General features: G+C 37.3%; 1 protein-coding gene and 1 pseudogene across 1 annotated transcript in view; both read right to left on the bottom strand.

Moving 5' to 3' along the window:
• The window catches only part of RBBP7 (RB binding protein 7, chromatin remodeling factor), a 135,373-nt gene that overhangs the window by 39,598 nt on the left and 69,263 nt on the right, over positions 1 to 26,512 (bottom strand). The window lies entirely within an intron of this gene.
• On the bottom strand, positions 13,895 to 14,591 carry LOC141492046 (GTP:AMP phosphotransferase AK3, mitochondrial pseudogene; annotated as a pseudogene).

The following is a 26,512-nucleotide window of genomic DNA, read 5'->3' as shown; positions in this document are numbered from 1 at the left end:
ATATTGTTAGGAGTTTTTGTTTTGGGACTTCTTTCAGGAGGAGATTGCTGAATTCTTCCAATTATTATTTTATGCTCTGGTTCTAGGATATCAAGGCAGTTTTCCTTGATAATTTCTGCCCAGGCTCTCTTTTTTTTGATCTTGACTTTCAGGTAGTTCAGTATTTCTTAAATTATCTCTCATGTATTTATTATCCAGTTCAGTTGTTTTTCCAGTGAAATGTTTCACATTTTCTTCTATTTTTTTATTCTTTTGATTTTCTTTGATTGACTGTTTTTTTAGGTTTTTGCAAGGCAAATGGAGTTAAGTGGCTTGCCCAAGGCCACACAGCTAGGTAATTATTAAGTGTCTGAGGTCAGATTTGAACTCAGGTCCTCTTTACTCCAGAGCTGGTGCTCTATCCACTGTGCCACCTAACTGCTCCCAATTTTACTTTTTTACGGAGTTTTTTTAAGTGAATTTTTGTACCTCTTTTTCCATTTGATCAATTCTGCTTTTTAAGGAATTGCCTTTTTTTCAGTGGAGTTTTATGCCTTTTTTCCTCCCATTTGGGCAATTCTGTTTAAAATTTTTTTTTTATTTATTTGTTTTCCCAACAACATGCAATAATAGTTTTCACCAATCCTTTTTTTTTTGCAAAGTTCTGAGGTTACATTGTTCTCTCTCCCTCCCTTCCCTCCCTCCTTCTCTGACAGAAAGCAATATAATATAGGCTTTACAGGTGTAGAATCAAATCCAAATTGATGGGAAAAAAGCATTAGAGAGGGAAAAAAAGCAATAATACATAAGACAACTTTTAAAAATTGAAGATAGCAATGCCACAGTTCTCTCTCTCGACATGGATGGCATTTTCCATCACAAGTATTTTAGAATCATAGTCTTGCACAACTCTCATTTCTTTTCCAAATTTTTCTTCTACTTCTCTTCTTTGATTTTTTGAAATCTTTTTTGAGGTCTTCCAAGAAGAACTTTTTGTGCCTGAAACAAATTCATATTTCTATTTGAGGTTTGATTTGTAGGCATTTTGACATTGTTGTCCTCTTCTGAGTTTGTTTTCTGATCAGATGATTATGTGCTTTTTGTTTGTTTTTTTTAAACTCATTTTCCAGCCTATTTTGTTATTTTTGTTTGTTTTTTAGTTTTTGCAAGGCAATGGGGTTAAGTGGCTTGCCCAAGGCCACACAGCTAGGTAATTATTAAGTGTCTGAGGGCGTATTTGAACTCAGGTACTCCTGACTCCAGGGCCGGTGCTCTATCCTCTGCGCCACCTAGATGTCCTATTTTGCTATTTTTAAAGTTGAATTCTGCTGTGGGAGTACAGGGGGCACTGTCTCAAACTTCTTGTGCATATGGTAAAGGGGAAGGGGAAGAAGGTTGGAGCAGAGAGTCACTGGATGTCTGTTCCAATCCCTCCTCCCTTCTGAGGGTTGGTGGTTTGAAGCTGTACTGGGGTCACCTAACCTAGTCCAAAGGTCTGCACTGCCTCTGGACCTGCTAGGCCTGACCATTAACCTGCTGCATCACTGACCTGCTGAGCTAACTTTATTGCTGATATGTGCTGGATCTGGGTGCCTTGTGTTGGCTTAGTTGGACCTGGTTTGCCCAATTGAGAAAAATCTTTCCAGCAGGCTTATTATCTTGGACTGGAAAATTGTTTTGCCCCACCCTTTTTTGATTCTGTCACTCCAGAATTTGTTCTGAGGCATGATTTAAAGTTATTTTTAGGAAAATTGGGGGAGAGCCCAGGCAACTTCCTGTCTTTTCTCTCTCATCTTGGCTCTGCCTCCATGAAAAAAGAAATGTGAAATCGTTTCTTGTTTTGTTTTTTTAGTTTTTTTTGCAAGGCATTGGGTAGTGGGGTTAAGTGGCTTGCCCAACCAAGGCCACGCAGCTAGGTAATTATTAAGTGTCTGAGGCCGGATTTGAACCCAGGTCCTCCTGACTTCAGGGTCGTTGCTCTATCCACTGCACCACCTAGCTGCCCCTACTGTGCTAGCTAGCTGCTCTCACTGCACCACCTAGCCACCTGTGAAGCCATTTCGCAGAGACATTAACAACTTGAAAATCAGGGAAAGCCTTTCAGAAGTTATGTTTGAGCTTTGAACAGAAGTTGGGGAGGACTCAGGGAAGATGTCAGAGTATATCAGAAAACTTGTTGCTCTTCAAATTTCCTCCACAGGGAAAAAAGAACATTGTCTCAGAGGGAATATAGAGCAGTGGAAGTGAACAAAAATCAGAGTAAAGCAGTTGCTTTCTTCAGATAACATAAGACAAGGGGCGGCTAAGTGGCGCATTGGATAAAGCACTGCATTAGATAAAGCACCGCATTGGATAAAGCACCGGCCCTGGAGTCAGGAGGACCTGGGTTCAAATCCGGTCTCAGACACTTAATAATTACCTAGCTGTGTGGCCTTGGGCAAGCCACTTAACCCCATTTGCCTTGCAAAAACCTAAAAAAAAAAAAGATAACATAAGACCACCCCAAGAAAGATGTAACCTCCAGGGGTAGAAGTTTGGCTTCAGAGAAGTACAACTACCTCCTGGCTAACTCTGTGAAATCAACAAGCCATAAGCCATGTGGGCAACTGGAGCTGGGAGGCAACCTCAGCCTTAGGAATTTTCATCTTATGGCCATGTGGGGGTGGTCTGACATCTGAGTACAAGAAGATTGAAGGACCTTCCAGGGTTGGAAGGATGCCAGACACAGCTATGCAGAACAGATGCCTAGAGGGCTGGGTTGCCTTTTTCACTCACCTTGTGAGTGAACTTACAAGAGAACAGAGTTCTTGGTTTCTGTACCAAGGCAGAGGACAGCTATAGTTTGAAGCCATGAGAGAAACCACAGGGAGTAAGATCATTTGTGGGATAGTGTATCCTGGGACTGTAGTTGTTGTGACTTAGGAGTGGAGAGAGAGCCCAAAGTTGAATCCCAGGATAGACCACAAAAAATAACAGTAAGAAGGACCTGATCCTTGGGGCATTATTCCTCATGTTTTGGGACTACAACTTGAATATGCTAATAGCTACTAAAACAAAATTAAAAAGAGCAAGCAAACAAGAAAGAATCCAATCATAAATAGCTATGGGGATAGAGAAGATCAGGGTTCAAATTCAGAGGAAGATAATGGAACTAAGAAAGCCAATCATTTTCATTGAGAAAATCAAATGGTCCCAAATACAAAAAGATTTCTTGGAAGAACTTTTTCAAAAAACATTTAAAATCAAATAAGAGAGATGACAAATTAGAAAAAAAAGAACAATCTAAGAAAATCAAGCAAATTATGAAAAGAAAGTCAACCAACTTAAAATAGAGAATAAAAACTTAAAGAAGGAGTGGCTAGGTGGCGTAGTGGATAAAGCACTGGCCTTGGAGTCAGGAGTACCTGGGTTCAAATCCGGTCTCAGACAATAATTACCTGGCTGTGTGGCCTTGGGCAAGCCACTTAACCCCATTTACCTTGCAAAAAAAAACCCTAAAAAAAACTTAAAGAAGAAATAATTCCTTGAAAATTTAGGCAAAGAAAGTTAATGATGTATTAAGAAGAAATAATAAAAATATGAAGAATGAAAAATAGATGAGAATGTGAAACATCTCATCAGAAAAACAACTGATCTGGTCAGAACAGATCTAGGAGAATAAGAATAGTTGGACTGATTGAAAAATATGACTTAAAAAAAGAATCAATACAATATTATAAGAAATGATTGAGAAATATTGCTCTGAAGTTCTAGAATAAGAGGCAAAACAGAAACAAAATTCCACCAATCACTACTAGAAAGAGATCCCAATAAGAGAACTTACAGTAATATCATAGTCAAGTTTCAGAGTTCCCAGGTTAAGAAGAAAATATTGGAAGCAAGAAGAAAAAAACAATTTAAATATGGAGCTACAGTAAGGATCAAAGAAGATCTAGCAACTATTATTTGAAGGACCTTAAGTCTTGGAATACTATATTTCATTGTAAATTTTATTTTTTCACATTACTACAGTTTTCATGTTGTAAAAGTAAACATAATACCCCCCACCCCCAAGAAAGAAAAACCTCAAGAAAAATAATGTAATAGGAAAAAAAGTGTGCTTCAGTCTGAATCCAGATACTATCAGCTCTGTCTTTGGGATGGAAAACATTCTTTATTATAAGTCCATCAAAAATTATTTCAATATTTTTCCCACAGTTGCTATTGTTAGCTATATATCCCTCCATCCTACTCCCAATCTCCATTTATTCTTTTCTCTCCTTTCACCCTGTCTCTCCTCAAAAGTGTGTTATATCTGCCTCAAAAGTGTTATCTGACTATCCACTCCCTTGATCTTCCCTTTCTTCTATCACCTACTCCACCCTCCTCTCCTCCTGTCCCCTTTCTCCCCTTCCTTTCCTCTCCTATTTTCCTCTAGGTAAGATGGATATTTATACCCAATTCAGTGTATATTATTTTCTCTCTGAGTCATTTCTGTTGAGAGTGAAGACTCACTCCCCCTCACCTTCCTCCTCTTCCATTCCATTGCAAAAGCTTTTTCTTGCCTCCTTTATGTAACATAACAGTCTATTCTATCACTCCTTTACCCTTTTCCCTAGTATATTCCTTTCTCACCCATTAACTCCATCTCTATAATATATTAACCTTCAAATTCAACTCCCTTCTGTGCCTTGTCTATATATGTTCCGGAAAACTGCCCTAATAACTGAGAAAGTTCATATGAGTTATTGGTATTATCTTCTTATGTAGGAATACCAGCAATTCAACATTATTAAATCCCTTATAATTTGCTCTTGTTGTCCACCCTTTCTATGCTTCACCTGAGTCCTGTACTTGAAGATCAAGCTTTCTGTTCAGCTCTGGTCATTTCATTAGGCAAGTTTGAAAGTCCCTTGTTTCATTGAATGTCCATTTTTTCCCCCCCTGAAAGAATATGTTCAGTTTTTGCTGGGTAGTTGATTCTCAGTTGTAATCCAAGCTCTTTTGCCTTCCAGAATGTTATGTTCCAAGTCCTATGAGCCCTTAATGTAGATATTGTAAAATCCTGTGTTATTCTGACTGTAGTTCCACAATATTTGAATTGTTTCTTTCTGACTGCTTGTAATATTTTTTCCTTGACTTGGGAATTGTGGAATTTGACTATAATATTCCTGGAAGATTTAATTTTGGGATATCTTTCAGGAGGTGATTGGTGATTCCCTCATTTTCTATTTTGCTCTCTGCTTCTAGAATATCAGGGTAATTTTCCTGGATTACTTCTTGAAAAATGAATAGTGCATAGGCCCTGGAGTCAGGAGTACCTGAGTTCAAATGCGGCCTCAGACACTTAATAATTACCTAGCTGTGTGACCTTGGGTAAGTCACTTAACCCCATTGCCTTAATAAAAAACTGCACTGTATCAGAAATATTACCCAATGTTGTTTTAGACCATCCAAAATATCTAGTCAATATAAAATCCTTGAGTATATACCTACAAAAACAGACCCCCAAAACTATGTGAAATAAACATAAAACACTTTTTATATAAATAAACTCAGAGCTAAATAATTAAAGTAATATTTATAATTCATGGGTAGGTAAAGTCAGTATAATTTTTAAAATGACAATTTTACATACTGGGTAAGGAAAAATATTAAAAAGTTCATTTGGAAGAGCAAAAGATTGGTACAGGGAAAAATGATGTAAAGGCAGTAAAGTCAACAGCATCAGACCTGAAACTAAATTATAAAATGAGAGCTGTGTTGCAATATAAAATAGATAATTTCAATTTTTTAAGCATTCTGTTTTATTTGTACTGCAAATATGGAAAAATATTAATTTTGATTATTTTAAATTAAATTTTCTTGCATAAATTAAACCTTATATAGCTTACAAAGATTTTTTTTTAGAATCATCAATTACCCAATGGGTAATTACCTACACAATCATACTCCACTCAGTCCAAGTCTTTCTTTCAAACTTCTCAATAAAAATGACAACCATAAAAGAATTGATATTTTGACATATAAGAATGTGAAAAATTTTGGGGAAAATCTTTTAGACAATTTCTTAGGTTATGATTAATTTGGAATATTGCTGTGCTATAGGAAAAGATGGTATTAGAAAAACATGGAAAGACAGACAAGGAAGGAAGATGCTACCTTCCTTCAGAGGGCTATCGATGAAAGGAAGAAATAAACATTACAGTCTTACATATACATGTATGAATATATATATGAATATGTATGTTTATAGTTATCCACATGTATGCACAGATAACAAAAGAAAACTAAGGGAGCAAAGCAAAGCTGGGCTGCATTGAAAACAATATAATATTACATGGATTTTTTGAAATGGAAATGTATATTTTATATTGAATTTTCTCTTGTGCTTTGCTCTGTACGTAACATCTTGTATTTAAGTTTAAGATAAAAAAATTACCAAAAGAAGAGAGAAGAAGTAGGGATTCTAAAAAGTGGAAATGAGGAAGAAAATCATTTCAAGCATCAGGGACACCCTTTGCAAATACGAAGTGGTTCCAGATGAAGAGGAACATTGAATTAGGGTTAGAGTGAGTGAGGTTGTGTAAAGTTCAGTGAATCTGGAATGACAAGTTGGAGTCAGATTGTTCAGATCTTTCAATACTATAGATAGGAGTTAGGAAGCCCCTGAAGTTTCTTGAGCAGGAAGAATGATGTGATCACGTGTGTTTTAGGAATAACAGCTAGGCAACTCTGGGAATGTTGGATTGGAAAGAAGAGAGATTGGTTGCCTTTTTATATACTATTGATAATGCACACTTAATTATTACTCAGGGAAATTTTCATTTCCTTTCTAAAAATATCCTTTGGAACCTTAGTATATGATTCTTTTCCAAATCCCAGGTAGAAGAGGAAGTCATCCTTAACAATATGTCATGAGTCTAAGGAAAGGAGGTGAAATTTGAAGGTAAATATGTATGTGTATAGTTATTGTAACACTAAAGAATTTAGGCAAAAATCTGTTTTAAAAACAGGCAATTTTTTTTAGTTTTAAGAATTGTGCCTAAGATATGATGAAAGAATAAATGAAAATTGGGAAGATTTGTGTGAATTTCTGCAGAGTAAAGGGAGCAGAACCAGGAGTACAATTTTATGCAATATTAACATTAAAAGCAAGTCAGCTAGCTGGCACAGTGCCTAACTGGAATTAGAATTAGGAAGACTGGAATTCAGGGCAGGTCACTCTCTACTTTCCTTTCCTAATCTGTAAAATAGACATAATCCTGACTTCTCAGAGTTACTGTGATGAAATGAGATAATATTTGTAAAGTGCTTTGCAAAAATAAAAATACTGTATAAAATTTAGCTAATTAAGATATATTGAATTTGGAGTTAGAAGATGAATTTAGAAAACAAGGTATTATGGAAAATGCAGTGGTAGTATAGTGTACAGAATAAAGGGCCTAGAGTCAGTAAGATTCATCTTCCCAGCTTCAAATATTAGTTCAGACATTTACTAGCTGTGTGACCCTGGGCAAGTTGACCCTATTTCTTTATGTTTCCTCATCTATAAAATGAGTTGGAGAAGGAAATAGCAAACCATTGCAGTGTCTTTGCCAAGAAGACCCCCAAATGGGCTCATGAATAGTCAGGACTGAAAACTGAACAACAATAAATACCTTAGATTTAGATTAAAAAAAAACTGCTATTTTTACTTCTTTGACTTTGGAAAGTAAATAAGCCACTTAACCTTTCTGACTCTCATTTCCATATTTGTAAAATGAAGTCATTGAACAAGATAATCTCTTCAAGCTGCAAATCCTAAGATCTTGAGTTCTGTGCAGAGTATTGACACCCTAACCCAAAATGACTACTTGGAGTCCTCTCAAAGTGGCAGTAAAGAGTTAAAATTTAATTCAGTTCTTGCAAGAAGCATGACAGTTCCTAACTCTCTATAAGAGAGAGCAGGAAAAGCCAAATTACAGAAGCTGAAGCAGGGTTAAAAAAACACAAAAACCACAACTCCTTTCCCCTCCTCTTTCCTGCTGACCCTTACAACAATTGGGCAAACTCAATGGTCCGAAGAGAAGGGTGGGTTTGCCTGTCTTTGTTTATACATTATATGGTTGGGGTGACATAATTTTTTTTTTTAGGTTTTTGCAAGGCAGATGGGGTTAAGTGGCTTGCCCAAGGCCACACAGCTAGGTAATTATATTAAGTGTCTGAGACCGGATTTGAACCCAGGTACTCCTGACTCCAAGGCTGGTGCTTTATTCACTGCACCACCTAGCCATCCCGACACAATTTTTCTAGCCAGAGATTTGGGTTCTTATGCTCACCTGATTCTTGAGAAATAGAAACTGAGGCCTATGTCTTAGACTAATTTAGCTCTGTGTTTCTGAAAAGTCAGCATTTTTGCCCCTCACAGTTCTATATTTATTAGCTTTGAGGTTGATGATTTCACCACCTACATTACAGAATTGTAGAAATTGTTTTGTAACCTCCAAAACTTGAGGGTCTTTTTTTGGAGCAGTAAGATCCATTTTTTAATACAAAAATTTTTCGTGGGACTCACTTTTGCCCCCAAACAGAATAATAATAGTAATTGTACTATATACATGTATTAGGAAAATGTGATAAGAGAAACCATTATAAATTCAGTAAAACTGTTAAATGAGTTTGTATTTTTACTAATAAAAAAATTTATAATATAGCCTCCCTATGGGTTGGGAACTATTTCTAAACTACTACATGAAATTGAACTAATATTTGTAGTTTGACTTGATGATCTAAGATAGTGGTCTCTAAAGTAGGAACCATGAAAAAGGTTTTTGTATAGTTGTACATGTATAACTTTTATTAGTTTGTTCTTTGTCAGGGAGATGGGAAGGGAGAAAAATGTGGAACTCAAAACCTTACAAAAATGATTATTGAAAAGTATCTTTGCATATAGTCAGAAAAATAAATAAATTTAATAAAATAAATTATGGGCCATGAATCCACCCTAACAATTATTTGATCCTTCATTTGGATAGTGGGAAGACAAGTTGAATCTCACTAGGTCATAGGACTTTTCTCCAGCACAGCTACCCCAACAGTCTCTCATTCTACTCCCTTCTTCTACTGTGTAATTTTAAAAGATCATTTATCTTAGCACCTTGGGGCAATTATACCATAAGCATTGGATTAGCATAATAGCAGCACAACTACCATGAGGAAAATTCCCTCCCTGCCTCAGCATCCTTACCCTTACCTTTACTCTTTAGAGCATGTTGAGAATGTAGCAGTTGCTCTCTGGGGGCTAGGCTCTGGCTCCATTGGGAGCAATAACCAGTCTTCTTTTCTTTTCGAGTGAGACACAATGATTTGAACAGCATAAGAAAAACTAGTTAGGGTACAACATGCATCCCAGATCTTTTTACATTAACTTTCCTTCCAAACCTAGCCATCTTCTGATATTCCCTATTTCTGTTGGGACCATTAATATAATTCCAGTCACCCATTTCCAAAACCTTTAAGTCTTATTTTACTCCTCATTTTTCCTAACTACAAATATCCAAATTGTCAAAACTTGTCATTTTTCTCTAATACCTCTTATATATGTTTTGTATCTTCTCTCTGTCTATGCAGCCACCACCCCAATTCTGGCTATCATTATCTTTTGTCCTGGACTATAACTGTTGCCTCTTAATTGGTCTCTCTGCTTTGAATCTTTCCTTTCTCCAAACCAATATTCAAAGTGCTTTTCCTTCAAGTCATTCCCTTATTCAGTAAATGCCATTGGTTCTCAGTTAGCACTCACATCAAATTTACGTAGTGACTACTTTGAAAGTTCTGTCAAGAGTGATGCTATATTATTTCATCTTTATCTCATCTCTTTTAATTAATATTTATTCTCATTTTGTACAAATGTTTTTTATATACATTAATAAAATGTTCTTGTTTAAGAGTAAATGAAATACCCCTTCCCCCATAAATATAGACTCGCTTGAGCGATAAAGGGGAGAGAAAAAAATTAAAATTAAAAAAATAATAGTAATAATTGTAGGTGTGGCCAGGTAGTGCAATGGATGAAGCACCAGCCCTGGAGCCATGAGCACCTGAGCCCCCATCCGGCCCCGTACACCCAACAATCACCTAGCTGTGTGACATGCAAGCCACCTGAACCCCACTGCCCTGCAAAACCCCCCCCAAAAAAGAAAAAAAAAGACCCAAAATAAAATAAAATAGTAATGATAATAGGGGTGGCTGGTTGGCAGACATACCATTGGCCCTTGAGTCAGGATCACCTGGGTCCAAATCCAGCCTCAGACACCCAACAATCACCCTGCTATGCGGCCCCAGGCAGGCTGCCCACCCCCATTTGCCCTGTACCCCCCAAAAAAATAATAATAAAAAATGTGCTTGAGTCTGTTCAAACACCAACAACTCTGTCGTGGGTGGATCACATTCTTTATGATAAATCCATCACAAAAGTTACTTCCATATATTTCCACCGTTGCCATTGCTGATCGTAACTCCCTCCTTTTGTATTTCTCCACTACCATGTACTATAATTTCTCTCTCCTTTCACTCAGACTCTGCTGTAGGGTCACTGAGTGGCACAGCAGAGAGATCCCTGGTCCTGGGGCCAAGAGGCCCTGAGCCCCCATACCACCCCTTAGGCCCAGCATCCACCTGGCCCTATGGTCCCGGACAGGCCTTCCAATCCCAGCCCCTTGCAAGAAGTAAAAAAGAAAATGTCATATCTGACCACTCTCACCCCATGGTCCATCCTCTCCTCCATCACTCACATCACCCCCCTTCTCCCTGTCCCCCCACTCCTTCTTACTCTAGATGCCTAAACCCCATTGAGTATATAAGCTATTTCCTCTCCTAACCACCTATGATGAGAGCAAAGATTCCCTCATTCCCCCTTGCCTTCCCCAATTCCATATCATTGCAATAGCTCATTGTAATAGAGAAAAATCTTATTATATGAAATATCTTGGCCTATTCCCCCTCTCCTTTTTCTTTCTCCCATTACATTTGCCTTTTTTTCTATTGACACCATTTTACACCATATTTTATCTTCAAATTCATCTTTCTCCTGTGCTTCAACTATAAAAGCTCCCTCTACCTGCTCTATTAACTGAGAAGGTTCATATGAGCGTTATCAGTGTCATTTTTCTATGCAGGAATACATGCAGTTCATCATCAAATCCCTCATATTTTCCCCCTCTCCTCCAATCTCCATGCTTCACCTGAGTCCTGTATCTGAAGATCAAACCTTCTGTTCAGCTCTGGCCATTCCAACAGGAACATTTGAAATTCCCCTGGTTCATTGAAAGTCCATCTTTTTCCTTGGAAGAGGACATTCAGCCTTGCTGGGTAGTTGATTCTTGGCTGCATTCTAAGCTCTTTTGCCTTCCGGTATATTATATTCCAAGCAAGCTCCATGAGCTTCCAATGTAGCTGCTGCTAAGTCCTGTGTGATCCTGACTGCAGCTCCATGATATTTGACCTGTGTCCTGGCTGCTTGTAATATTTTCTCTTTGACTTGGGAGCTCTGGAATTTGGCTATAATATTCCTAGGGGTTGGTTTTTTGGGGATCTCTTTCTTGGGGGGATTGGTAGATTCTCTCCATTTCTATTTTGCCCTCTGCTTCTAGAATATCAGGGCAATTTTCCTGTAGTAATTCTTTGAAAATGGTGTCAAGGCTCTTTTCCTGATCATGACTTTCAGGTATTCCAATAATTTTTAAATTATCTTTCCTAAGTCTGTTTTCCATATCAGTTGTTTTTTCAATAAGATGTTTCACATTTTCTTCTAATTTTTCATTTTTTTGGTTTTGAAGTATTGAGTCCTGGTTTCTCGTAAATTCATCAGTCTCCCTGAGTTCTATTCTTTGTCTGAAGGATTTGTTCTCCTCAGAGAGTTTTCTTATCTCTTTTTCCATCTGGCCAATTTTGCTTTTTAAAGCATTCTTCTCCTCAATAAGTTTTTGAACTGTTTTATCCATTTGACCTAAGCTGGTTTTTAGCATGCTATTTTCTTCAGCATTTTTTTGGATTTCCTGACTAGGCTGATGACTTCATTTTCATGTTTTTCCTGCATCTCTCTCCTTTCTTTTTCCAGTTTTTCTTCTAACTCCCTCATTTGATTTTCAAAGTCTTTTTTTGAGCTCTGTCATAGCCTGAGCCCAATTTCTGTTTTTTCTTGGAGTCTTTAGATGCAGGAGCTTGTGCTTCCTCATCTTCAGACTGAGTATTTTGATCCTTCTTGGGCTCATATGCAAAATATTTCTCAATGATGTTCTTCTTGTTTCTCTGCTTGCTCATTTTCCCAGCCTGAGCCTGGTTTTGGGGTGCTTCCTGAGCTTTTGGTATTCTCCCACAAGGGTCTCAGTGTGTGAGGTTCTGTCCTCCCTCCTGGTCTGGGAATGACCATATGCACCCCCACCCCCTGCCACAGGGCTGAGGTGGGGGGACCCTGGTCTTCTGTGTGTGGGGGGGGGCCTAGACTGCGATCAGGATCTAAATGTGTCCAGAGCCCCAGAGTCTTGTTCCAGGGGTAGAGGAAAGAGCTCTTCACTCCCTCTCTTCACTCCCCTCCCTAGGTTCAATGGACTCATGCCCTGGGGGCTCCTGCTTACCGGCTCTACCTGCTTCTGTTTCCTGGAACTCAGCTGTGCTGTGCTGGCCACACTGCTCTCTGTGTGCCTTGAGGGCTGGGCTTCATGTGCTCCCTCTGGCAGAGGTCCCTCGCTGTTCCCCCAATTTATGCCTGGTGCTCCCCAGGGGCGTAGCTAAGGAAACTCCCCCGCTTCTGTGAGCCAGCTCCTAGCGCCCTGGGGCTGCCTCTGGGAAGCTGAAGTTCTTTCGTTCTGGTGGGCTACTGCTCTGGTGGTCCAATCCTCTGGCAGGCCACCCCTACAACCCCAGGGAGCAGAGCCTTTCTGCTCTTTTCCAGGTTACCTTGAGTAGGAGAACTGCCTTACTGGGTTCCTCTGTGGGTTCTGTCTCTCAAAAATTTAGTTAAAGTCCTTAGCTTATGAGTTTTATGAGAGAGCACCTAAGACATGATCCGTTCTTGTCACCATCTTGGCTCCGCCCATCTCTATCTCATCTCTTTTAAATGTCTATTTTTATTTTTTTATTTTTTACTTTTTTAGGTTTTTGCAAGGCAAATGGGGTTAAGTGGCTTGCCCAAGGCCTCACAGTTAGGTAATTATTAAGTGTCTGAGACCGGATTTGAACCCAGGTACTTCTGACTCCAAGTTCGGTGCTTTATACACAATGCCACCTAGCCACCCCTAAATGTCTATTTTTAATAATCACTGGTATGATACTATATGTATATAATTTTAAATAAGTAAATATAGGCTGTTCCAAAAGTTTTAATGCAGTTTAATGTCATTGAACCTACTAAATCTTTTAAGCAAAAGACTTGTAAAATCCTTTATGTGCATATTGAAAGTATATGCTTAAAATCTTTTATTTTTATTTTTTTTTAAAGTCAGAAGAATTTTTATCTAAGCTTCAATCTAAAAGGTTGAGGGGGAAGAGAATGTCTCTGTTTAGTGTATTTGACCTCAATTAGTGCTATGTAAGCATTGATTTTTTTCCTGAAAAAGAGGGAAATGCTTGAAGCTGCTTACTTACTGAAAAGAACTTTATATCATTTTAAAATGAACAGTCATCTTTCTGTCTTTGCCATTTTACAGAATCAAGTAGGATTAGATACATAAATAGGATTTTTTTTAAAAAACTGCACAAACCACCAGGAGATGAGACTCAAGTCACTGCAATAAAGATTTAAGAAACTAGTCTTCATGATTGACTCATCACTTAGTTTCCAGAAAAATCAGCAAAAATGAGAGCAGATCATGATCTTAGAAGAATTCTTATCTATCCGAATCCCATAATTCAGAAGCTCTTTGACAAAATAAACCAATTTTCTGCTCCTCTTAGAGTGATTTCTAACTCTTCAGGGAGTCATTGCTTCTTTCTGACTTATATCTGGTAGTTTTGTTTGGAGAAAAGCATATACGTGGGGCCAGATCATGTTGGTTTCTGTTCCAGAGAGTTTCCAGCACACCTTTTTTTCCGGTAATACTCCAGAACAAGTTTTGTTTGGGCCTCATAAACCTTTAGTCTCTTGGAAACAGTTTCAGGTTTATCATCCTCACGCTGTATAAGGGGCTCTCCAGTAATATCATCAATGCCAATTTTTCGAGGAGGGTTGAATTCAGTGTTGTAAACTCGACCAGAACTTGGATGAATCCACCGAGAAGTGAGACGTTGTTTAATAACATCAAAGGGTACATTTAGATCAATCACTGTATCTATCTGGTAGACTTTGTCCAAGGCTTCAGCTTGTGGGACAGTCCTGGGGAAACCATCCAACAACCAGCTATATTGAGCTAGATTTTTCAGTTCATGCAGGGCCAGTCGGGTCATGACATCATCTGGTATGAGTTTCCCTTGATCAATGAAGTTCTTAGCAAGCACACCAATTTCTGTTCCCTTATTCATGTTGTCCCGGAGCAGGTCCCCGCTGGAGAGGTGCTTCAGGGCGAAGTGCTTGATGATGCACGAGGACACGGTCCCCTTGCCGGAGCCGGGGGCACCATGATCACAGCCCGCAGGACGCGCCCGGTCGCCCCCATCCCTGCCGGACAGCCGGAGCGCCCAGCTCCAGGGTAGAACCCAGGGGGGGACCTGGCTCCGGGCTCTCCGGCCAGCCTGTGCGTGGGCCCGCCTGCCTCAGAGGCGGCTCCGTGCCATCCGGGCGTCCGGGCCGCAAGGCTGCGAACAGAATCTCGGGGGACAGCGGCCTGGCCCCCCTCAAAATCTTTTATTACTAATGGGTTCTGCTATCAAAAAGTTCAGAAATTGCTGACTTAAGAGACAAAACTTAACCTTTTTTTTCATCTCCACATTCCACTATTCTTTTTCTTCTGAATGTCTGCAAAATATTAGTCGTGAAGTTAAGAAGACCTGAGTTCAAATCCTACCTCAGATACTAGCTTTGTGACAATGGGGAAGAAACTTAATCTGTCAGTCTTTTTCCTCACCTGTAAAAAGAAAAAGATGACAACTACCTAATAGGATTGTTGTAAGGATCAAAGAACATAGTGTATATGCAAACCTTAAAATGCTACATAAATACCAAGAAAAATCCCAACTAGGGTCATGAATAATTAGATACGATCAACTTTGAACTAATAAAATTAGGAGCTTGTTTTATGAAAAAAATAATTAAATAAAAAAGCAAAACCAAATTAATACTATCAAAAATTAAAAAGATGATTGTATCACCAATGAAGATGAAATGAAAAGTTTTCAAAATAAACTATTTGAAAAGTAATAGGTAGGGGCAGCTAGGTGGCACAGTGGATAGAGCACTGGCCCTGGAGTCAGGAGTACCTGAGTTCAAATCCGGCCTCAGACACTTAATAATTGCCTAGCTGCGTGGCCTTGGGCAAGCCACTTAACCCCATTTGCCTTGCAAAAAAACCCCAACAAACTTTAAAAAAAAGAAAAGTAATAGGTAAAGAGTCCTAGTCCCACCAAATTCCTTTTATGACATAAATATGAGTTTGATACCTAATCAGAGAAAGCAAAAACAGAGAAAGAAATCCATATATTTTCCTTTTTTATTGATGTTTTATTTTATTTTTCCAATTATATATTATGAAAGTTTTTCAATCTTCATTCACATGCATATGCACATTTCTAGTTACGTAATTTCCTTCCACCCTCCTTTCTACCATCTTCCACTCAGCAGTGAATAGTCAGGTGAATATTGTACATTTGTGTTTAACATGTTTATGGATAAGATGTTATTGGTATGAGGAATTAGGTATAAGGGAAAAGAAAGAAAACCAGGAGATAGGAAAGAAATACAGAAGAGAAATTTTTAAAAAGTGAATGTGGGGGCAGCTAGGTGGCACAGTGGATAGTGCAGCAGCCCTGTAGTTAAGAGGACCTGAGTTCAAATCCTAATCTTACCTAGCTGTGTGACTTTGGGCAAGTCAGTTAATCCCATTGCCTTGCAAAACAAAAAACAAAAACAAAACAAAAATGAATGTAGTGTTCATATTTTGAAGGGTTTTTTGGTTGGGGATAGTATTATCCATAGCCTGTCTCCTAGGATTGTCCCAGTTCTCCTCTCCAACTGCTGAGGCGAGCTACATCCATCAAGGAAGATCAACAAGGTTGTTAATGTGTACAGTGTTCTTTTGGTTCTGCTCCCTTCGCTCTGCATCTGTTCCTGTAATTCATTCCATGCTTCTCTAGAGTCCAACCTTTTTATGGTTTCTTAAAGAATAATAGTATTCCATAACATTCATATACCATAACTTGTTCAGCCATTCCCAAATTTATGGGCATTCCTTCAATTTCCAATTCCTTGCCACTATAAAAGAGCTGCTATCAATATTTTGGAACATGTGGGACTTTCCCCATTTTCTATAATTTCTTCTGTATATAGGCCTAGTATTGGATTTACTGGGTCAAAAAATATGATCATAGACTGATTTTCTTTTGTTAATCTTATTTATTCATTCATTCATTTATTTATTTATTTTTAAGGTTTTTGCAAGGCAAATGGGGTTAAGTGGCTTGCCCAAGGCCACACAGCTAGGTAATTATTAAGTGTCTAAGACTGGATTTGAACCCAGGTACTCCTGACTCCAAGGCCGGTGCTTTAGCCACTACAGCACCTAGCTGCCCCCTTAATCTTATTTATTTAAGGCAGTGGGGTTAAGTGACTTGCCCAAGGTCACATAGCTAGGCAATTATTAAGTGTCTGAGGCTGGATTTGAACTCAGGTCCTCCTGACTCCAGGGCCGGTGCTGTATCCACTGTGCCACCTAGCTGTCCCTAGACTGATTTTCTTAATGAATATTTTAAATATCAGCAATATATCACCAGGATAAAACACTATATAGACCAGGAGTATAGTGCTAGTTCAGTATTAGGAAAACTGTCAGTATAACTGACCATGTCAACAACAAAAACAACAAAAATCATCTGATTATATTAATGAATACAGAAAATACATTTGAGACAATACATCTCTCATTCCAATTAAAAAACAACAGAAAACATTAGAGCCAATGAAACTATAATTTTCTTAATTTTTTCTTAAATTAAGTAAGTAATATCTATCTAAGACCAAGAGCAAGTATTATGTATAATGGGGATTAACTCGAGGTCTTCCTAATAAGATCAGGACAAAAGCAAGGATATCCATTTTCATCACCATTATTTAACATTGTACTAGAAATGCTAGCTCTAGCAATAAGACCAAAAAAAGTTATTGAAGAAATTAGAGTAGTCAGTGAGGAAAAAAATTATCACTCTTTGCAGATGATATAATGGCATATTTAGAGAATGCTAGAGAACCAACTAAAAATCTAGTTGAAATAATCAACATCTTCAGAAGATTGGAAGATATAATATAAACCCACACAAATCAACAGTATTTCTATAGAATACCAACAAAACTCAACAGCAAGAAATAGAAACTCCATTTAAAATTATGACAGACAATATAAAATACTTTGGAGTCTATCTGCCAAGATAGATTGGGATCATGTGAACTCAATTATAAAACACTTTTCATAGTAATAGATCTTAACAATCAGAGAAACAGTAATTGTTCATGGGTAGTCTGATCCAATATAATAAAAACAATTCCTCCTTAAATTAATTTATTTGGCACAATATTTTATAGAACTGGGGAAAAAAACTATAAAATTCAACTGGAAGAACAAAAGATCAAGAAAATCAAGGGAATTAATGAAAAAATTTGATGGATATATGACCTAACAGTGATAATCATAAAAAAGATCTTGTTAAGAAATAGAGTGGATAGATTAGTGGAGTAGATTAGGTATATAATACACAGTAGCAAACAGCCACAATTATCCAGTATTTGATAAACTCAAACATCCAAACTTTTGGGGTTCATAATTTGACAAATATTGCTGGGAAAACTGGAAAGCAGTTTGGCAGAAATTAGGCATAAACCAGCATCTCATACCATGTACCAAGATAAGGCACATTGTAACTATATAAATTTGATGTGAGTGCTAACTGAGAACCAATGGCATTTACTGAATAAGGGAATGACCTGAAGGAAAAGCACTTTCAATATTGGTTTGGAGAATGGAAAAAATCAAAGCAGAGAGACCAATTAAGAGGCAACAGTTATATAGTCCAGAATAAAAGGTAATGATAGCCAGAATTGGGGTGGTGGCTACATAGACAGAGAGAAGATACAAAACATGTAATTGTGAAATACTTAATGAAATGAATAAAATATATTTTTAAAAGAGAAAGGGGCGGAGTGGCTAGGTGGTGTAGTGGATAAGGCACCTGCCCTGGAGTCAGGAGTACCTGGGTTCAAATCCAGCCTCAAACACTTAATAATTACCTAGCTGTGTGGCCTTGGGCAAGCCACTTAATCCCATTTGCCTTGCAAAAAAAAAAAGTTAAAAAAAAAAGAGAAAGGGCCATTATATCTGGCAATTAGTGACATCTTCATAGAAAACAAAGTTACAAGAGTAGAGGGAATGGGAACAGTAGGTAGAGACATTTTTCAAGTAGTTTGTTAAAGGGAGGAAGATAGCTGCTATAAGATGACATTTAATGAGAAGCTGGGACTTGTGAAGTTCTTTTTTTTTTAACATACAGGAGATACTTCAGAGAAATGTGTAAGAAGTAAAGAAGGAAACCATAGGAAGAAAGGGAGTTGATTGAACATAGTGGAAATATCAGATTTGGAAAAGGCAATGACACTTAAGAAGTTAAACTTGGGAACAACATCTGGACATGACCAAAAATATAGTTCAGAATAAAATCTATGCTTTAGGTACAGAATTTTAAGGTACTCTGGAACTTATTTTCAAAATATTTAGATGGATATTTTAATAGAATGCAAAGAAATGATCAAAAAGATGCCACCAAATTTTTAGAAGTACAGTCTAAAGACATTGTGGAAATGGCTAGGCAATTTAGAAAAAGAATATATAGGTTGAATCCATGACCAAAATATGTAGCATTTTTTCACCTTGTAAGCAGAAAAATTATGGTTTTTATATTATGACTTTTCCCATTTAGAAGGCTTGCTCTTCTATAAGGTTAGTTTTAATCTAAAAGTGATTCATACTTCACTCTAGTGCTTTGCCTTAGAGTAGGGTGGTGATGGAGAATTGGTGTTAATTGGTTTCCATTAGTGTTAATTGATATTATTGCAAAAGTACAAAAAATTAGTTAAAAATTTTTCTCTAGGGGTGGCTAGGTGGCTCAATGGATAGAGCACCGGCCCTGGAGTCAGGAGTACCTGAGTTCAAATCTGACCTCAGACACTTAATAATTACTTAGCTGTGTGGCCTTGGGCAAGCCACTTAACCCCATTGTCTTGCAAAAAAAAAACAAACTAAAAAAATTTTTTTTCTCTAAAAACCCACCAAAAACACTTTACTTGTTTTTTTTATTTTTTTATTCTTTTCTTTTATTAAAGATTTTATTTGAGTTTTATAATTTTCCCCCCAATTTTACTCCCCCCCCACACAGAAAGCAATCTGTCAGTCTTTACTTTCTTTCCATGTTGTACCTTGATCCAAATTGAGTGTGATAAGAGAGAAATCATATCCTTAAGGAAGAAACAAAAAGTATAAGAGATAACAAGATCAGACAATAAGATATCCATTCCCCCTCCCCTAAATTAAAGGGAATAGTCCTTGAATTTTGTTCAAAATCCACAGCTTTTTATCTGGATACAGATGGCACTCTCCTTTGCAGAAAACCCCAATTGTACCTGATTGTTGCACTGATGGAATGACCAAGTGCATCAAGGTTGATCATCACCCCCATGTTGCTGTTAGGGTGTACAGTGTTTTTCTGGTTCTGCTCATCTCATTCAGCATCAGTTCATGGAAATCCCTCCAGGCTTCCCTGAATTCCCATCCCTCCTGGTTTCTAATAGAACAATAGTGTTCCATGACATACATATAGCACAGTTTGCTAAGCCATTCCCCAATTGAAGGACATTTACTTGATTTCCAATTCTTCGCCACCACAAACAGGGTTACTATGAATATTTTTGTACAAGTGAGTGTTCTTACCCTTTTTTCATCATCTCTTCAGGGTATAGACCCAGTAGTGGTATTGCTGGATCAAAGGGTATGCTCATTTTTGTTGCCCTTTGGGCATAGTTCCAAATTTCTCTCCAGAAAGGTTGTGGATGAATTCACAGCTCCTCCAACAGTGCAATAGTGTCCCAGATTTCCCACAACCCTTCCAACAATGATCCTTTCTGGTCATATTGGCCAGTCTGAGAGGTGTGAGGTGGTACCTCAGAGAAGCTTTAATTTGCCTTTCTCTAATAATTAATGATTTAGAGCAATTTTTCATATGGCTAACGGATTGCTTTGATCTCCTTATCTGTAAATTGCCTTTGCATATCCTTTGACCATTTGTCAATTGGGAAATGGCTTTTTTTTTTAAAAATATGACTCAGTTCTCTGTATATTTTAGAAATGAGTCCTTTGTCAGAATCATTAGTTGTAAAGATTGTTTCCCAATTTACTATGTTTCTTTTGATCTTGGTTACAGTGGTTTTATCTGTGCAAAAGCTTCTTAATTTAATGTAATTGAAATCATCTAGTTTGTTTTTGGTGATGTTCTCTATCTCTTCCTTAGTCATAAACTGCTCCCCTTTCCATAGATCTGACAGGTAAACTAGTCCGTGATCTAATTTGCTTATAATATTGTTTTTTATGTCTAACTTCTGTATCCATTTTGGATCTTATCTTGGTAAAGGGTGTGAGGTGTTAGTCTAATCTAAATTTTTTCCATACTAATTTCCAATTTTCCCAGCAGTTTTTATCAAAGAGAGAGTTTTTATCCCAATAGCTGGACTCTTTGGGTTTATCAGACAGCAGATTACTATAATCATTTCCTGTTATTGCATCTAGGCTATTCCACTGGTCCACCACTCTGTTTCTTAGCCAATACCAAACAGTTCTGATGACTGATGCTTTATAATTTTAGATCAGGTAGGGCTATGCCCCCTTCTTTTGCACTTTTTTTCATTAAATTCCTGGAAATTCCTGACCTTTTTATTTCTCTATATGAATTTATTTGCAACTTTTTAAAACTTATTAAAGTAATTTTTTGGAATTTTGATTGGTAGGGTACTAAATAGGTAGTTTAGTTTTGGTAAAATTGTCATTTTTATTATATTAGCTTGACCTATCCATGAGCAGTTGATATTTGCCCAGTTATTTAAATCTGATTTAATTTGTGTGAAAAGTGTTTTATAATTGTTTTTAAAAAGTTTCTGAGCCTGTCTTGGCAAATAGACTCCCATGTATTTTATATTGTCTGAGGTTACTTTGAATGGGATTTCTCTTTCTAGCTCTTCCTTCTGTATCTTGGTAGACATATATAGAAAAGTTGTGGGTTTATGAGGTTTTATTTTATATCCTGCAACTTTGCTAAAATTGCTAATTGTTTCCAGTAGTTTTCTGAATAATTTCTTGGGATTCTCTAGGTAGACCATCATGTCATCTGCAAAGAGTGAGAGTTTATCTCCTCCTTTTCAATTCTAATTCCTTCAATTTCTTTTTCTTCCCTAATTGCTGAAGCTAACATTTCTAATACGATATTGAATAGTAGTGGTGATAATGGGCATCCTTGGTTTAACCCTGATCTTATTGGAAAAACACTATACTTATAGCATCATTTTACGGATTTCATTTACTAGGTATGTAATATTGGGAAATTAGGTCAAGACAAAGAGGAAGCCAGGTGGTTCAATGGATGGAACACTGGATTTCAAGTCAGGGAGACAAGTTTAAATCATATCATATACTCACTTTTTGTGTGATCTTGGTCAAATTACTTAATTACTATTAGCCTCAGTTTCCTTTTCTGTGAAATATGAATAATAGTTTCACGGTGTTGTTATGAGACCCAAGTGCTTTGCAAAGCTTAAAATGCTATATAATTGCTAATTATTAAGATAAAAAGGAAAGAAAGGGGAAGGGAGAAAGGGGCTGGGGGAAGGGAGGGGGGAAGTATTGGATAGAGGAGAGGGTAGATCATGGGAGAGGATAGTCAGATATAATACATTTTCTTTTTTACTTTTTGCAAGGTGGTGGTACTGGGTGGCCTGTCCAGGACTATGGGGATGGGTGGGTTCTGGGTCTCTGGGGTGGGATTTAGGCTTGGGGCCTCTTGGCCCCAGGGCCAGTGCTTTGTCCACTATGCCACTCAGCTGTCCCATAGCACACTTTTGATGAGGGACAGAGTAAAAGGGGAAAGAAAATATAATAATTGGGAGTGGGGAGAAATGGATGGAGGGAATTACAATCAACATCAACTGTGGAAGTAACTTCTCTGATGGACTGATGATAAAGAATGCAATTCACCTCAGAGACAGACCTGATGGTATCAGAACACAGACTGAAGCACATTTTTTTTCTCTTTATTTCAGTTTATTTCTCATGAAGTTTTTTACTTTTGTGGGGGGAGGGGACATTATGTTTACTCTTACTACAAGACTATTTTAGTAATGTATAAATAAAAAATATAAATTACAAAAAATAGGGGAAAAATCAGAATTGGCCAGATGGAAAAGGAGATACAAAATCTCTGAAGAAAATAATTCCTTCAAATGTAGAACAAAGCTAAGGGAAGCTGATGACTTTGTGAGAAATCAAGAGAAAAACAAAGCAAAACCAAAAGAGTGAAAAACTAGAAGAAAATTTGAACTACCTCATTGGAAAAACAACTGACCTGGAAAACAGATGCAGGAGAGATAATTTAAAAATTATTGAACCACTTGAAAGTCATGACCAAAAAAGAAAAAAGCCTAGGCTTCATTTTTCAGGTGGATTATTCAATCAGATTGATGCATTTGTAGGACATTTAAATATTGATATTGACTGACTGAAGAACCAACCATTTTCCTTGGTGTTTTTACAAACAAAGGTAAATTCTAAGGAGAGAATTATCTCTTCCAATTATAAGGAACACCAATTATGGAGGAAAGAGGAAATTGCCTTTTTCTCCTTTTTTCCCTTGAGTATTTTTCAGAGTTCAGTTGCCTCCTTTCTTCAATCCTGCCTTGCCAAAGTGATATCTTTTTGTTGTTCAGTCATCTTAGTGACTGACATCTCTTCATGATCCCATTTGGTGTTTTCTTGGCAAAGATACTGGAATGATTTGTCATTTCCTTTTCCAGTTCATTTTTTAGGTAAGGAAACTGAGGCAAAGAAGGGTCAAGTGACTTGCTCAGGGTCACACAACTAGTAAGTGCTTGAGGTTGGATTCAATTCACTAAATAGAAGTCTCTATGCCCAGAAGAGTGAGCCGTGAGAGTACAGCTTCTGTCAGATTTAGTTATGTAAAAGAGCAGACTCAGGGAGCCCAACAGAGTGTCCATATCCCAAAGGGAGGAGTGTGAGAACATTATTAAAAGATAAAATACATCAACACCCTGCAGTATTATAAAGGGGCAATGTCTGCTATGGATTTAGTCAGACATCATGACAGTAGGAACTTGATGAATAGTTAGAAATTCACCCTGCATTCTCTAAACTTAATATAACTTAAAAATTTAGGAATAGAAATACTGGTAGGACCTTGCCACAGATTCTAGATATTTTTTCTCTGCTAAAAAGGTAATGAAAACATCCTTGATATTTAATTGGTCCTTGGACTAAGACATGATTAATTGACATTTCTTTAGACTCTACTGTTTGAGTCAAAACAACTTTCTTACCAATACCTTTTCTATGAGAATCTGGGTATCAAAGAGAGCTGTGTCCAAGTGAACCAATGCTATATTTTAAGTGTATTTGCTCTCAAGCAATACTTAGAAAATTTCTTCTGTTAAATATTATTTAGTTAAAATTATTTTTCATAAGGGATTGCTTTCTGAGAAGGGTGAGAGGAAGGGATGCATTAGGAAATTTCAGGATGCAAAACAGAATATCAATAAAAATTTATTTTAATTTAATTTGGTCAAAGAATATCTCATTCCTCTCTCCCCTCCCATCTTGTGTTGGAATTATTGGACTGATTTGAATTTGGACTGTCTAACAATAGTTGCCTTAAACACAGGCACTCCACATCACTTGGGAAATATCTGAACAAGTTATGGTATATTAATTTTATGGGGTACTATTGTTCAATAAGAAATCATGAGCCAACAGACTTTAGATAAACCTGGAAAGTCTTGCATGAACTGATTCTGAGAAAAATGAGAAGAACCAGGAGAACATTGTACCAGTAGAACAAGAACATTGTAACAACAACATTATGAGATGATTAACTAAGAAGGATACAACCCTTCTCAACAGTTCAGTGATCAAGGACCTTTTTTTTGGTACTTAAAGATTTTATTCATTTTCAGTTTTACAATTTTTCCTCTAATCTTACTTCCCTCCCCCACCCCCCACCCCCCACAGAAGGCAATTTGCTAGCCTTTTCATTGTTTCCATGGTATACATTGATCCAAATTCAATGTGATGAGAGAGAAATTATATCCTTAAGGAAGAAACATAAAATATAAGAGATAGCAAGAGCAGACAATAAGATATCAGTTTTTTTTTCTAAATTAAAGCTAATAGTCCTTGGTCTTTGTTTAAACTCCACAGTTCTTTCTCTGGATACAGGTGATATTCTCCATTGCAAACAGCCCCAAATTGTCCCAAATTGATGTAACAACCAAGTCCATCAAGGTTGATCATTGCCCCCATGTTGCTGTTAGGGTATACAGTATTTTTCTGGTTCTGCTCATCTCACTCAGCATCAATTTATGCAGATCCCTCCAGGCTTCCCTGAACTCCCATCCCTCCTGGTTTCTAATAGAACAATAGTGTTCCATGACATATATATATATATATATATATATATATATATATATATATATATATATATGTACACACACACACACACACACACACACACACACACATATATATGTATATGTATATATAGCACAGTTTGCTAAGCCATTCCTCAATTGAAGGACATTTACTTGATTTCCAATTCTTTGCCACCACAAACAACAGGGCTGCTATGAATATTTTTTTGTGCAAGTGATGTTTTTACCCTTTTTCATCATCTCTTCAGGATATAGACCCAGTAGTGGTATTGTGGATCAAAGGGTATACACATTTTTGTTGCCCTTTGGGTGTAGTTCCAAATTGCTCTCCAGAAAGGTTGGATGAGTTCACAGCTCCACCAATAATGTTATGGTGTCCCAGATTTTCCACAATCCTTCCAACAATGATCATTATCCTTTCTGGTCCTATTGGCCAGTCTGAGAGGTGTGAGATGGTACCTCATTAGAAGCTTTAATTTGCATTTCTCTAATAAGTAATGATTTAGAGCAATTTTTCATCTGACTATTGATTGCTTTGATCTCCTCATCTGTAAATTGCCTTTACATATCCTTTGACCATTTGTTAATTGGGGAATGGCTTTTATAAAAAAATATACCTCAGGTTTATAGGGGGAATGTTTTGTTACCGTTGTTCTTGCCTTGCAATTTTAGTACATGTTTTTGCTTTGAGTTTATTGTTTATCTGATTGATACAGAAGGATGTGGTTGTGTGTATGTGTGTTTGTGTCTTTGAGGAGATGGTAGTGGTGATGATGATGAGTCATCATATTAAAAATCTATGTAGACCCATAGAAACTAGAGGATGCAACTTTCACCTGCTCCAGAGCTTAAGTACTTCCTCAAAAGGAAAAAAAAAACCTTCTACCAAAGCAGATTACCAATTATTCTGCAATTTATAGTTTATTTTTTTTAAAGATTTTATTTTAGTTTTGAGTTTTACAATTTTTCTCCCAATCTACTTCCCCCCCCACCCATGGAAAGCAATCTGTCAGTCTTTATTTTGTTTCCATGTTGTACATTGATCCAAATTGAGTGTGATGAGAGAGAAATCACATCTTTAAGGAAGAAACAAAAAGTATAAGAGATAACAAGATCAGACAATAAGATATCTAGTTTTTTCCCTAAATTAAAGAGAATAGTCCTTGAAATTTTTCCAAACTCCATGGCTCTTTATCTAGACACAGATGGTATTCTTCCTTGCAGACAGGCCAAAATTGTCCCTAGTTGTTGCACTGATGGAACGAACAAGTCCATCAAGGTTGAACATCACCCCCATGTTGCTGATAGGGTGTACAGTGTTTTTCTGGTTCTGCTCATCTCACTCAGCATCAGTTCATGCAAATCCCTCCAGGATTCCCTGAATTCCCATCCCTCTTGGTTTCTAATAGAATAATAGTGTTCCATAACATACTTATAACACAGTTTGCTAAGCCATTCCCCAATTGAAGGACATTTACTTGATTTCCAATTCTTTGCCACCACAAACAGGGCTGCTATGAATATTTTTGTACAAGTGAGTGTTTTTACCCTTTTTCATCATCTCTTCAGGGTATGGACCCAGTAGTGGTATTACTGGATCAAAGGGTATACACATTTTTGTTGCCCTTTGGGCATAGTTCCAAATTGCTCTTCAGAAAGGTTGTGGATGAGTTCACAGCT

Source organism: Macrotis lagotis, chromosome 6, assembly GCF_037893015.1.
Source record: "Macrotis lagotis isolate mMagLag1 chromosome 6, bilby.v1.9.chrom.fasta, whole genome shotgun sequence".
NCBI lineage: Eukaryota > Metazoa > Chordata > Mammalia > Peramelemorphia > Peramelidae > Macrotis > Macrotis lagotis.
Note: the sequence above shows the minus strand (reverse complement) of the source record. Positions and strands in the feature narration are given on the sequence as shown.